The 13,881-nt window shown below is 48.2% G+C and overlaps 4 non-coding genes and 1 pseudogene across 4 annotated transcripts; all 5 read left to right on the top strand.

The window, feature by feature from the left end:
* Positions 1–541: 541 nt before the first annotated feature.
* On the top strand, positions 542–732 carry LOC130344720 (U2 spliceosomal RNA). Its single transcript, XR_008883562.1, has one exon. It is a non-coding gene; the product is annotated as a U2 spliceosomal RNA (small nuclear RNA).
* A 2,096-nt stretch (positions 733–2,828) lies between these two features.
* On the top strand, positions 2,829–3,019 carry LOC130344708 (U2 spliceosomal RNA). Its single transcript, XR_008883558.1, has one exon. It is a non-coding gene; the product is annotated as a U2 spliceosomal RNA (small nuclear RNA).
* Positions 3,020–5,131: 2,112 nt separating this feature from the next.
* Positions 5,132–5,322, top strand: LOC130344695 (U2 spliceosomal RNA). The gene has a single exon (XR_008883552.1). It is a non-coding gene; the product is annotated as a U2 spliceosomal RNA (small nuclear RNA).
* A 3,627-nt stretch (positions 5,323–8,949) lies between these two features.
* On the top strand, positions 8,950–9,137 carry LOC130344768 (U2 spliceosomal RNA). Its single transcript, XR_008883607.1, has one exon. It is a non-coding gene; the product is annotated as a U2 spliceosomal RNA (small nuclear RNA).
* A 2,084-nt stretch (positions 9,138–11,221) lies between these two features.
* LOC130344719 (U2 spliceosomal RNA) lies at positions 11,222–11,398 on the top strand (annotated as a pseudogene).
* The last annotated feature ends 2,483 nt before the right edge of the window (positions 11,399–13,881 follow it).

Below are 13,881 nucleotides of genomic sequence, written 5' to 3'. Positions count from 1 at the left end.
TTGTGATGTCACCTAGAACCTTCACAGCAGCGACAGCTTTATGAGGAGCATCAGCACTGCTCTGCCTGAGCAGAACCATCACCGCCATAGGTTGTCAAATAACCCGGGTTTAACCCACACAGGTAAGTCCAATGGGGTGCAGGCATGTCCTCTATGCTTACAGCTTCCCGTGGGTGTTGGTTTGATACCGTTTGGGGACAGCCAAGGAGGCATCTGCAGGCAACAAAGGTAGGTGTGTGCTTGTGTGTGTGTTTCCTATGCAGATCCTAAGCCCAGTGTCACATGCAAGTAGGAGGAGTAAGAAGGGTTCCTGGCAAATCCGGGTTATGGATTGCATTTAAAAAGGCCCCGTGGGAGTGCAATGGGCCCCTGTCTTGCTGCTTAGCAATAATGGTATGGGTTTAGGTTCTGCTGTGTGTACTGGTGGTTGACTGCCCCCCAGCCCAGAGTGTGCATGGAAAATTGTCTGGCAGCCTCCCTGACAGCAAGCAGTGATAGTGCCCATGAAGGGCACCTTGTTGGGCCCGCCCCTTTCACGGTTATCGCTTCTCGGCCTTTTGGCTAAGATCAAGTGTAGTATCTGTTCTTATCAGTTTAATATCTGATACGTCCCCTATCTGGGGACCATATATTAAATGGATTTTTGAGAACGGGGGCCGATTTCGAAGCTTGCTTCCGTCGCCCTATGCATTGACCCGATATGGCAGTATCTTCGGGTACAGTGCACCACCCCCTTACAGGGTTAAAAAGAAAGATTCCTACTTTCATTGCTACCTGCTTGCTGGCTAGCCAGCTAGCCAGCCCTGTGGGCCTTGCTGCTGCTGCAGCCAAAAAACAAAAGGTGGTGCTGCTGCTGCTTCTGCTGCTTCTGCTTCTGCTTGTGTCTGGCCGCTGTTGGAGCGTCCAGGCACAGGACTTCTGCTGCTGCTGACTAAATGGCCTCCTTAATTGGATCATTTGAGTAGCCAGCACACCTGTGCAGGTAGGGCATGACATGATAGGCAGCTGCCTTGATAGCGGGTGGGTGCTGAATGTTCCTAATTGACAAAATAAGATTAATGCTTATGAAGAAATATAAAATCTCATCCCTTCCCCAATATCGCGCCACACCCCTACCCCTTAATTCCCTGGTTGAACTTGATGGACATATGTCTTTTTTCGACCGTACTAACTATGTAACTATGTAACATAACATGGGGGGGGGGGGGGGGGTCTCCTGGCTGTTCACACAGGTGTGTCATTGCTGTACATTGACCATGCATTGCTTCTGTGGTATTGCAAAGGCAAAGACAAATGCTTCCAGCCATCCATTGCACTAATGGATTGGTCATCAGCTGGCTGTCTATGTCCCGCATCAATATAGACCAAAGTACAGAGGGTTAGGCTATGCTATTGTGCACCTACCTGGTGCATCAGAAGGTGCGAGGCCCTTGCTAAATTCTGTGCACAGACTTTGAGATCTATACTTTAGACTGTATCTAAACCTGCTCCAACATGGACTGACATTCTGGCCTACTTTCAGCCGATGCGACTTGTCTGTCGCTGAACAGTCGCTTTTTATGTATTCAGCACCTATGTATAATGTTGTAAAAATGCTCTAGAAGCTAAAGTCGCAGAAATGTCACACATATTTGGCCTGCAACTTTCTGTGCGACAAATTCAGACAGGAAAAATCAGTATAAATCCTTAGAAAATTATCCCCCAGTGTCTCCATCTGCTGGCGGTATTGAATAAGCATTGCTGCACTGATGGGGTATGCATTAGACGAAAAAAAAGAAGAAAAAGAAGAATAATACGCCCAGAAAAGAGGCGAAAAGGAGAAAAACGTAAAAAAACGTGAAAAAAAAGTAAGAGGAAGAGAAGGGAAAAAAAGGTGGAAATGGGTTTAAAAGTGATTTCGGCGGAGAAATATATATATATATATATATATATATATATATATATATATATATATACGCGCACACACACACATATATATAAACGTATTCTCCGTTGAGATATTGCAGCCGCTGCTGTGTCCAGGCCCAGGAGCCTTAGCACTGTGCTGTGATGTCACTCAATACCACTGACATCACTAGGTGTAAACAACATCTCTCCTTTGCTGTGTATGTGACTATGGAGCTGTTTGGTGATGTCGTCTATTATGGCCTTCATAGAAGCAACAGGAGATTGTTGCATCCATCTAGAACCCTCAGAACTACAGTGCTATGATGTCACTCACTTCCACAGGCCTTGCAGAGTGTAAACAACAACAACCCAGCTTTGTTGTGTATGTAACCATAGGGATTTGTGATGTCACCTAGAACCTTCACAGCAGCGACAGCTTTATGAGGAGCATCAGCACTGCTCTGCCTGAGCAGAACCATCACCGCCATAGGTTGTCAAATAACCCGGGTTTAACCCACACAGGTAAGTCCAATGGGGTGCAGGCATGTCCTCTATGCTTACAGCTTCCCGTGGGTGTTGGTTTGATACCGTTTGGGGACAGCCAAGGAGGCATCTGCAGGCAACAAAGGTAGGTGTGTGCTTGTGTGTGTGTTTCCTATGCAGATCCTAAGCCCAGTGTCACATGCAAGTAGGAGGAGTAAGAAGGGTTCCTGGCAAATCCGGGTTATGGATTGCATTTAAAAAGGCCCCGTGGGAGTGCAATGGGCCCCTGTCTTGCTGCTTAGCAATAATGGTATGGGTTTAGGTTCTGCTGTGTGTACTGGTGGTTGACTGCCCCCCAGCCCAGAGTGTGCATGGAAAATTGTCTGGCAGCCTCCCTGACAGCAAGCAGTGATAGTGCCCATGAAGGGCACCTTGTTGGGCCCGCCCCTTTCACGGTTATCGCTTCTCGGCCTTTTGGCTAAGATCAAGTGTAGTATCTGTTCTTATCAGTTTAATATCTGATACGTCCCCTATCTGGGGACCATATATTAAATGGATTTTTGAGAACGGGGGCCGATTTCGAAGCTTGCTTCCGTCGCCCTATGCATTGACCCGATATGGCAGTATCTTCGGGTACAGTGCACCACCCCCTTACAGGGTTAAAAAGAAAGATTCCTACTTTCATTGCTACCTGCTTGCTGGCTAGCCAGCTAGCCAGCCCTGTGGGCCTTGCTGCTGCTGCAGCCAAAAAACAAAAGGTGGTGCTGCTGCTGCTTCTGCTGCTTCTGCTTCTGCTTGTGTCTGGCCGCTGTTGGAGCGTCCAGGCACAGGACTTCTGCTGCTGCTGACTAAATGGCCTCCTTAATTGGATCATTTGAGTAGCCAGCACACCTGTGCAGGTAGGGCATGACATGATAGGCAGCTGCCTTGATAGCGGGTGGGTGCTGAATGTTCCTAATTGACAAAATAAGATTAATGCTTATGAAGAAATATAAAATCTCATCCCTTCCCCAATATCGCGCCACACCCCTACCCCTTAATTCCCTGGTTGAACTTGATGGACATATGTCTTTTTTCGACCGTACTAACTATGTAACTATGTAACATAACATGGGGGGGGGGGGGGGTCTCCTGGCTGTTCACACAGGTGTGTCATTGCTGTACATTGACCATGCATTGCTTCTGTGGTATTGCAAAGGCAAAGACAAATGCTTCCAGCCATCCATTGCACTAATGGATTGGTCATCAGCTGGCTGTCTATGTCCCGCATCAATATAGACCAAAGTACAGAGGGTTAGGCTATGCTATTGTGCACCTACCTGATGCATCAGAAGGTGCGAGGCCCTTGCTAAATTCTGTGCACAGACTTTGAGATCTATACTTTAGACTGTATCTAAACCTGCTCCAACATGGACTGACATTCTGGCCTACTTTCAGCCGATGCGACTTGTCTGTCGCTGAACAGTCGCTTTTTATGTATTCAGCACCTATGTATAATGTTGTAAAAATGCTCTAGAAGCTAAAGTCGCAGAAATGTCACACATATTTGGCCTGCAACTTTCTGTGCGACAAATTCAGACAGGAAAAATCAGTATAAATCTTTAGAAAATTATCCCCCAGTGTCTCCATCTGCTGGCGGTATTGAATAAGCATTGCTGCACTGATGGGGTATGCATTAGACGAAAAAAAAGAAGAAAAAGAAGAATAATACGCCCAGAAAAGAGGCGAAAAGGAGAAAAACGTAAAAAAACGTGAAAAAAAAGTAAGAGGAAGAGAAGGGAAAAAAAGGTGGAAATGGGTTTAAAAGTGATTTCGGCGGAGAAATATATATATATATATATATATATATATATATATATATATATATATATATATATATATATATATACGCGCACACACACACATATATATAAACGTATTCTCCGTTGAGATATTGCAGCCGCTGCTGTGTCCAGGCCCAGGAGCCTTAGCACTGTGCTGTGATGTCACTCAATACCACTGACATCACTAGGTGTAAACAACATCTCTCCTTTGCTGTGTATGTGACTATGGAGCTGTTTGGTGATGTCGTCTATTATGGCCTTCATAGAAGCAACAGGAGATTGTTGCATCCATCTAGAACCCTCAGAACTACAGTGCTATGATGTCACTCACTTCCACAGGCCTTGCAGAGTGTAAACAACAACAACCCAGCTTTGTTGTGTATGTAACCATAGGGATTTGTGATGTCACCTAGAACCTTCACAGCAGCGACAGCTTTATGAGGAGCATCAGCACTGCTCTGCCTGAGCAGAACCATCACCGCCATAGGTTGTCAAATAACCCGGGTTTAACCCACACAGGTAAGTCCAATGGGGTGCAGGCATGTCCTCTATGCTTACAGCTTCCCGTGGGTGTTGGTTTGATACCGTTTGGGGACAGCCAAGGAGGCATCTGCAGGCAACAAAGGTAGGTGTGTGCTTGTGTGTGTGTTTCCTATGCAGATCCTAAGCCCAGTGTCACATGCAAGTAGGAGGAGTAAGAAGGGTTCCTGGCAAATCCGGGTTATGGATTGCATTTAAAAAGGCCCCGTGGGAGTGCAATGGGCCCCTGTCTTGCTGCTTAGCAATAATGGTATGGGTTTAGGTTCTGCTGTGTGTACTGGTGGTTGACTGCCCCCCAGCCCAGAGTGTGCATGGAAAATTGTCTGGCAGCCTCCCTGACAGCAAGCAGTGATAGTGCCCATGAAGGGCACCTTGTTGGGCCCGCCCCTTTCACGGTTATCGCTTCTCGGCCTTTTGGCTAAGATCAAGTGTAGTATCTGTTCTTATCAGTTTAATATCTGATACGTCCCCTATCTGGGGACCATATATTAAATGGATTTTTGAGAACGGGGGCCGATTTCGAAGCTTGCTTCCGTCGCCCTATGCATTGACCCGATATGGCAGTATCTTCGGGTACAGTGCACCACCCCCTTACAGGGTTAAAAAGAAAGATTCCTACTTTCATTGCTACCTGCTTGCTGGCTAGCCAGCTAGCCAGCCCTGTGGGCCTTGCTGCTGCTGCAGCCAAAAAACAAAAGGTGGTGCTGCTGCTGCTTCTGCTGCTTCTGCTTCTGCTTCTGCTTGTGTCTGGCCGCTGTTGGAGCGTCCAGGCACAGGACTTCTGCTGCTGCTGACTAAATGGCCTCCTTAATTGGATCATTTGAGTAGCCAGCACACCTGTGCAGGTAGGGCATGACATGATAGGCAGCTGCCTTGATAGCGGGTGGGTGCTGAATGTTCCTAATTGACAAAATAAGATTAATGCTTATGAAGAAATATAAAATCTCATCCCTTCCCCAATGTCGCGCCACACCCCTACCACTTAATTCCCTGGTTGAACTTGATGGACATATGTCTTTTTTCGACCGTACTAACTATGTAACTATGTAACATAACATGGGGGGGGGGGTCTCCTGGCTGTTCACACAGGTGTGTCATTGCTGTACATTGACCATGCATTGCTTCTGTGGTATTGCAAAGGCAAAGACAAATGCTTCCAGCCATCCATTGCACTAATGGATTGGTCATCAGCTGGCTGTCTATGTCCCGCATCAATATAGACCAAAGTACAGAGGGTTAGGCTATGCTATTGTGCACCTACCTGATGCATCAGAAGGTGCGAGGCCCTTGCTAAATTCTGTGCACAGACTTTGAGATCTATACTTTAGACTGTATCTAAACCTGCTCCAACATGGACTGACATTCTGGCCTACTTTCAGCCGATGCGACTTGTCTGTCGCTGAACAGTCGCTTTTTATGTATTCAGCACCTATGTATAATGTTGTAAAAATGCTCTAGAAGCTAAAGTCGCAGAAATGTCACACATATTTGGCCTGCAACTTTCTGTGCGACAAATTCAGACAGGAAAAATCAGTATAAATCCTTAGAAAATTATCCCCCAGTGTCTCCATCTGCTGGCGGTATTGAATAAGCATTGCTGCACTGATGGGGTATGCATTAGACGAAAAAAAAGAAGAAAAAGAAGAATAATACGCCCAGAAAAGAGGCGAAAAGGAGAAAAACGTAAAAAAACGTGAAAAAAAAGTAAGAGGAAGAGAAGGGAAAAAAAGGTGGAAATGGGTTTAAAAGTGATTTCGGCGGATAAATATATATATATATATATATATATATATATATATATATATATACGCGCACACACACACATATATATAAACGTATTCTCCGTTGAGATATTGCAGCCGCTGCTGTGTCCAGGCCCAGGAGCCTTAGCACTGTGCTGTGATGTCACTCAATACCACTGACATCACTAGGTGTAAACAACATCTCTCCTTTGCTGTGTATGTGACTATGGAGCTGTTTGGTGATGTCGTCTATTATGGCCTTCATAGAAGCAACAGGAGATTGTTGCATCCATCTAGAACCCTCAGAACTACAGTGCTATGATGTCACTCACTTCCACAGGCCTTGCAGAGTGTAAACAACAACAACCCAGCTTTGTTGTGTATGTAACCATAGGGATTTGTGATGTCACCTAGAACCTTCACAGCAGCGACAGCTTTATGAGGAGCATCAGCACTGCTCTGCCTGAGCAGAACCATCACCGCCATAGGTTGTCAAATAACCCGGGTTTAACCCACACAGGTAAGTCCAATGGGGTGCAGGCATGTCCTCTATGCTTACAGCTTCCCGTGGGTGTTGGTTTGATACCGTTTGGGGACAGCCAAGGAGGCATCTGCAGGCAACAAAGGTAGGTGTGTGCTTGTGTGTGTGTTTCCTATGCAGATCCTAAGCCCAGTGTCACATGCAAGTAGGAGGAGTAAGAAGGGTTCCTGGCAAATCCGGGTTATGGATTGCATTTAAAAAGGCCCCGTGGGAGTGCAATGGGCCCCTGTCTTGCTGCTTAGCAATAATGGTATGGGTTTAGGTTCTGCTGTGTGTACTGGTGGTTGACTGCCCCCCAGCCCAGAGTGTGCATGGAAAATTGTCTGGCAGCCTCCCTGACAGCAAGCAGTGATAGTGCCCATGAAGGGCACCTTGTTGGGCCCGCCCCTTTCACGGTTATCGCTTCTCGGCCTTTTGGCTAAGATCAAGTGTAGTTCTGCTCACTTGGTCTGGCCAGAGGGTGTCTGGGGGGATCGTCCTTCTTAACGGAGGGACTTCACCCCCCTGCTGCTATTAGGGAGCCGGCTTAGTCCCCAGACAACGGGGAGCGATCACCACCACCTACCTGCTTACAGTGGGGGAGGTGTTTATCCTGATGGACATGGCTGGATCAAGTGGAGCATCATCAGAAGGCATCCCTGAGTATGCTAAGCTCAGAAATGGAGTTCGGATTTCCTTATTGGATACCTGCAAGAGAGGAAAAGGATTATGTTTCGTGGTCGAGGAGATCTTATTCAAGTTGCTGGAAATTAAGAAGGAACAAATCCTGTCTATGCTTGAATTCCCAAGAAATGGACACTACGATGTTATATTGGCTTCTGAAGAGGACTTTAATTTTTTTTGCAGCAAGCACCAGCAAAAGAAGGCCAATCCAGTTTTGGAGGGTGTGGAGGTGACCCCGCATTTTCCGAACCAGGAGAAAATATTGACGGTACGGATGTATAGTTCATATATACTGGAAAAAGACATTGAGACTTTTCTTTCTAGATTCTGTGACAATATTCTGTCAAAGGGAAAAGTCCTGAACCAATATGGCCTATGGACTACAAAATGGAAATTTAAAGTTAAATTTAAAAAGGAACCTAACGGTAAATTGATTTATCCACCTGGGCGATTCAAAATTGGATCGGTCAATGGTGACTTGTTCTATTCAGGGATGGAGGAATTTTGCCGTAAATGTAAACAATACGGGCACGGGAAAGACCTATGTACTCACTCATGGTGCTATAAGTGCCAGGAGGGAGGTCATGAAGCAGACACCTGCAACAGCAACAAAAAAAAGAAGTGTCATCTGTGCGGTGAGGAAGATCACCTGGTAAATGTATGTCCCAAGAAACAAACAACGAAAAAGGAAACAGCTAAAAGGAGTAGGGAAGAAGAAGAAATTGGAGAACCTGAGTTGGAGGAAGTTCCAGCCAGAAAAGTGGCTGAAGAAAAGAAAAAGAAAGAAGAGGTTTATGTACCAATGGAATTTGGAGGTGTTTTGGATGGCATGTTGGAAAATATGCCAAAAAAGGAAAGAAGACCATTTGATATGGATTTAATGGAATTAAGGTCGAAATATGAAAATCGGTACGAGGAAGCTAGAGACAAAGTGTATTTTTCATTTCAAGCTGATATGGACAGATTTTTGGACACTTATAAAGTTCCATCTTGGTTGGGACTTCCGGTAAAAAGACAGATGATAAGAGGAACGATAAACCGTGGAATGATAGATTTCCTAATGGTATATGCCTGGAGAAATGGAATGTCTCTCTGATTAATTACTGGTGAAAGCAATGTTTGTTTGTTATTGTAAATGTGTATGTTTTTTTTTTCTGGTTAAATCTTTTTTATTGATTTTATTTTGTGGTCATTAGTGTTAAGAAGAAATAAAAAATGGGTTACCTGATGATGAGCAACAATCGAGTTCAAATAAGATCTTGGAACTCTGATTGAGTTTCTGAGGGCTAACTTAAAAAAAAAAAATCTGTTCTTATCAGTTTAATATCTGATACGTCCCCTATCTGGGGACCATATATTAAATGGATTTTTGAGAACGGGGGCCGATTTCGAAGCTTGCTTCCGTCGCCCTATGCATTGACCCGATATGGCAGTATCTTCGGGTACAGTGCACCACCCCCTTACAGGGTTAAAAAGAAAGATTCCTACTTTCATTGCTACCTGCTTGCTGGCTAGCCAGCTAGCCAGCCCTGTGGGCCTTGCTGCTGCTGCAGCCAAAAAACAAAAGGTGGTGCTGCTGCTGCTTCTGCTGCTTCTGCTTCTGCTTGTGTCTGGCCGCTGTTGGAGCGTCCAGGCACAGGACTTCTGCTGCTGCTGACTAAATGGCCTCCTTAATTGGATCATTTGAGTAGCCAGCACACCTGTGCAGGTAGGGCATGACATGATAGGCAGCTGCCTTGATAGCGGGTGGGTGCTGAATGTTCCTAATTGACAAAATAAGATTAATGCTTATGAAGAAATATAAAATCTCATCCCTTCCCCAATATCGCGCCACACCCCTACCCCTTAATTCCCTGGTTGAACTTGATGGACATATGTCTTTTTTCGACCGTACTAACTATGTAACTATGTAACATAACATGGGGGGGGGGGGGGGGTCTCCTGGCTGTTCACACAGGTGTGTCATTGCTGTACATTGACCATGCATTGCTTCTGTGGTATTGCAAAGGCAAAGACAAATGCTTCCAGCCATCCATTGCACTAATGGATTGGTCATCAGCTGGCTGTCTATGTCCCGCATCAATATAGACCAAAGTACAGAGGGTTAGGCTATGCTATTGTGCACCTACCTGATGCATCAGAAGGTGCGAGGCCCTTGCTAAATTCTGTGCACAGACTTTGAGATCTATACTTTAGACTGTATCTAAACCTGCTCCAACATGGACTGACATTCTGGCCTACTTTCAGCCGATGCGACTTGTCTGTCGCTGAACAGTCGCTTTTTATGTATTCAGCACCTATGTATAATGTTGTAAAAATGCTCTAGAAGCTAAAGTCGCAGAAATGTCACACATATTTGGCCTGCAACTTTCTGTGCGACAAATTCAGACAGGAAAAATCAGTATAAATCCTTAGAAAATTATCCCCCAGTGTCTCCATCTGCTGGCGGTATTGAATAAGCATTGCTGCACTGATGGGGTATGCATTAGACGAAAAAAAAGAAGAAAAAGAAGAATAATACGCCCAGAAAAGAGGCGAAAAGGAGAAAAACGTAAAAAAAACGTGAAAAAAAAGTAAGAGGAAGAGAAGGGAAAAAAAGGTGGAAATGGGTTTAAAAGTGATTTCGGCGGAGAAATATATATATATATATATATATATATATATATATACGCGCACACACACACATATATATAAACGTATTCTCCGTTGAGATATTGCAGCCGCTGCTGTGTCCAGGCCCAGGAGCCTTAGCACTGTGCTGTGATGTCACTCAATACCACTGACATCACTAGGTGTAAACAACATCTCTCCTTTGCTGTGTATGTGACTATGGAGCTGTTTGGTGATGTCGTCTATTATGGCCTTCATAGAAGCAACAGGAGATTGTTGCATCCATCTAGAACCCTCAGAACTACAGTGCTATGATGTCACTCACTTCCACAGGCCTTGCAGAGTGTAAACAACAACAACCCAGCTTTGTTGTGTATGTAACCATAGGGATTTGTGATGTCACCTAGAACCTTCACAGCAGCGACAGCTTTATGAGGAGCATCAGCACTGCTCTGCCTGAGCAGAACCATCACCGCCATAGGTTGTCAAATAACCCGGGTTTAACCCACACAGGTAAGTCCAATGGGGTGCAGGCATGTCCTCTATGCTTACAGCTTCCCGTGGGTGTTGGTTTGATACCGTTTGGGGACAGCCAAGGAGGCATCTGCAGGCAACAAAGGTAGGTGTGTGCTTGTGTGTGTGTTTCCTATGCAGATCCTAAGCCCAGTGTCACATGCAAGTAGGAGGAGTAAGAAGGGTTCCTGGCAAATCCGGGTTATGGATTGCATTTAAAAAAGCCCCGTGGGAGTGCAATGGGCCCCTGTCTTGCTGCTTAGCAATAATGGTATGGGTTTAGGTTCTGCTGTGTGTACTGGTGGTTGACTGCCCCCCAGCCCAGAGTGTGCATGGAAAATTGTCTGGCAGCCTCCCTGACAGCAAGCAGTGATAGTGCCCATGAAGGGCACCTTGTTGGGCCCGCCCCTTTCACGGTTATCGCTTCTCGGCCTTTTGGCTAAGATCAAGTGTAGTTTCTGTTCTTACCTGGCAGGGGAGATACCATGATCGCTACGGTCTGAAGAACTCCAAGCATTGTGGTAGAGATTTTGCGTAGTACGATTGCAGTACTTTTCGTTCTTATTAGAACCGCATTTCTCTAGAGCATACCACCTGAAGATCGTCTCCTGCCTGCCTCGGAACATCTGAAGAAGGAGAAGATCTTGAAGACTGCAGCTCCGGAAGAAGCCGACGAAGAACCTGGAAGAAGGGAATCGGCGGTGAATTCCGGAACAGCGGCGAAGAGGAAGGCGGCGCAGAATCTTTTCGAAGAAACTCGCTGCCTCTGGAGAAGGATTTGCATAGCTCCTCCCACCGGGACCGGATCTGCATAGCTCCTCCCACCCGGGAAAGAAGACTTTGCGAAGCCTCTCTCCACAAGCAAGCAAGGAAGCGGAAAAGAGCCTGCTGGAAGAAGCCATGGCCTCAACCAGCAAGTCCACCCAGGAGGCTGCAGGGCAAGGCCTGGAGGTCCAGCCCCAACCACAGCAAGCTTCAACCTCCACCACGGCAAGGCAGAAGGGCGGCAGAATTCCTAACCTGGAAGCTCCAACCCTGGAGCCTTGGATGAGGCAGACTGTTGCCTTGAAGCTCAAGCCCGTGGACGGAAGGGTGCCGGACATGTCCCACGACGTGTTCTGCAAGAAGATGCTGGCGGATCAAGGCTTCCCCACGGCTGACACCCTGGGAATAGCAACCTTCTTTTCGGGAATCTTCTACATCACCTTTGCCACCATTGGGACCTGTAGAAGATACTGGGAGGTGGTGAAAGCGGCGAGTCCCGAATCCCCTTTCTCTCGCTTTGTGGGCAACTGCCTTATTCAAAGAGAGGAGAGGCGGGTGACGGTCTCAATGCGGAACCCACACACCCCAGGCACGGACATCTCGACCTTCCTGAAGCGCTTCTGCACCGTGGTGAGGGAGCCCACCCGCATCCTGAACTCACTCGGATACTGGACCTGCAAGTGGTCTGTGGTCGTCAGACTCAACAAGAACCCTGCTTCTCCAGACGGACTACAGCACCTGCCAACGACATTTTCCTTGGGCAACTCCACAGGACTTATCTTCTACCCGGACATGCCGCAGACCTGCAGGAGATGTGGCAAGATGGGCCACGAGGGCAAGGACTGTACGGAGGATGCCTGCAGGTATTGCCGTGTGACAGGTCACACGACCAAGGACTGCCCCAAGAGCAAGACCTGCAACCTCTGCGGACTGGCAGCCCACAGCTACAAGGACTGCCCCCAGAGGGAGAGAACATGGGCATCTGTGGCAGCGAGAGCACCGAAGCCAGCCCCAGCTCCGGAGCCAACACCACGGATGGCCAAGCCGACCAAGGAGGGTAAGAAGGCGAAAGCCACCACCCCTGCCCCGTCCCGCCCCTCCCCTGCCCCTCCCGCCCCATCCCCTGCCCCTCCCGCCCCATCTCCTGCCCCACCCCGCCCCACCCCTGCCCCATCCCGTCCCACCCCTGCCCCATCCCGTCCCACCCCTGCCCCTCCTGCCCCATCCCGTCCCACCCATGCCCCTCCTGCCCCATCCCGTCCCACCCCCGCCCCTCCTGCCCCATCCCGCCCCACCCCTGCCCCCCGTACCCCACCCCGGCCCACCCCTGCCCCCCGTACCCCACCCCGGCCCACCCCTGCCCCGTCCTCCCCTGCCCGGCCCACCCCTGCCCCGTCCTCCCCTGCCCGGCCCACCCCTGCCCCGTCCTCCCCTGCCCGGGCACTCTCTCCTGCCCCCCGCCCCACCCAGCCTCCTTTCTCTCCTGGCCCAGCAGCACCTAACCCCCCTCCAGCTGCTGGTGCCCGCCCTTCGGAGGACTTTCCTGTGCTTCCTCCCCCAGGTACCATACAGAGGAAGAGGAAAGGAAGGGACAACGTATCAGAAGAGTCCCACAAAAGAAAAATAATCGAGACCTGCGAGACCCCTCAAGCTTCAGATGAGGAGGAGGAGATGGAGCAGGTCTGCGAGAGCCTTGAAGCTTCAGAAGGAGAGGAGGTGATGGAGCAGGCCCAAGTGGAGCAGGTCCAAGCAGAGCCAGTCCAAGCTCAATCTATGGAGGAGCTGCTGCAGGACCCAGAGGTTAAGAAAATCCTGGACACTCCGTCCAACACGGTCTACGACGAGTTCTTGGAAGGGCGCTACGAGAAGCCACAGGAGCCGACAGGCGCCAGAGAAGAGGACCCGTCCGACCAGACTGGTAACTAGTATAAGAACTAACCTCTCTTTTTATTCCCATGGCTGATCTCAACATCTTCTGCATTAATGTGAGGAGTATTAGAGCTTGGTTTAGATTTCAGACTGTTCTTACGTTCTTAGATTCCCAGAGGTGTGATGTTTACATGTTGCAGGAATGTGCTTTGTCTGCTTCTAGGTCTTACAACCATCTGGCCAGGCAGTGGCCTCACGGCCCTTCCTACTGGTCTGGTGGGGGCGACAATAGGTCTGCGGGGGTGGCCATCCTGATCAGGGGAGGTAACTTTGCACTTGATTCCGTCCGGGAGCTCGTCTGTGGCAGACTTCTTGTCGCAGACGGTTCCTGGGCGGGTGAGCCCGTGCGGCTCATCAACGTGTATGCCTCCCCTGAGAGGGATGT

The sequence above is a fragment of the Hyla sarda genome, unplaced genomic scaffold (genome assembly GCF_029499605.1).
Source record: "Hyla sarda isolate aHylSar1 unplaced genomic scaffold, aHylSar1.hap1 scaffold_733, whole genome shotgun sequence".
In the NCBI taxonomy this organism is placed as follows: Eukaryota; Metazoa; Chordata; class Amphibia; order Anura; family Hylidae; genus Hyla; species Hyla sarda.
The sequence above is the reverse complement of the archived record's forward strand: the minus strand, read 5'-3'. Positions and strand labels throughout refer to the sequence as shown.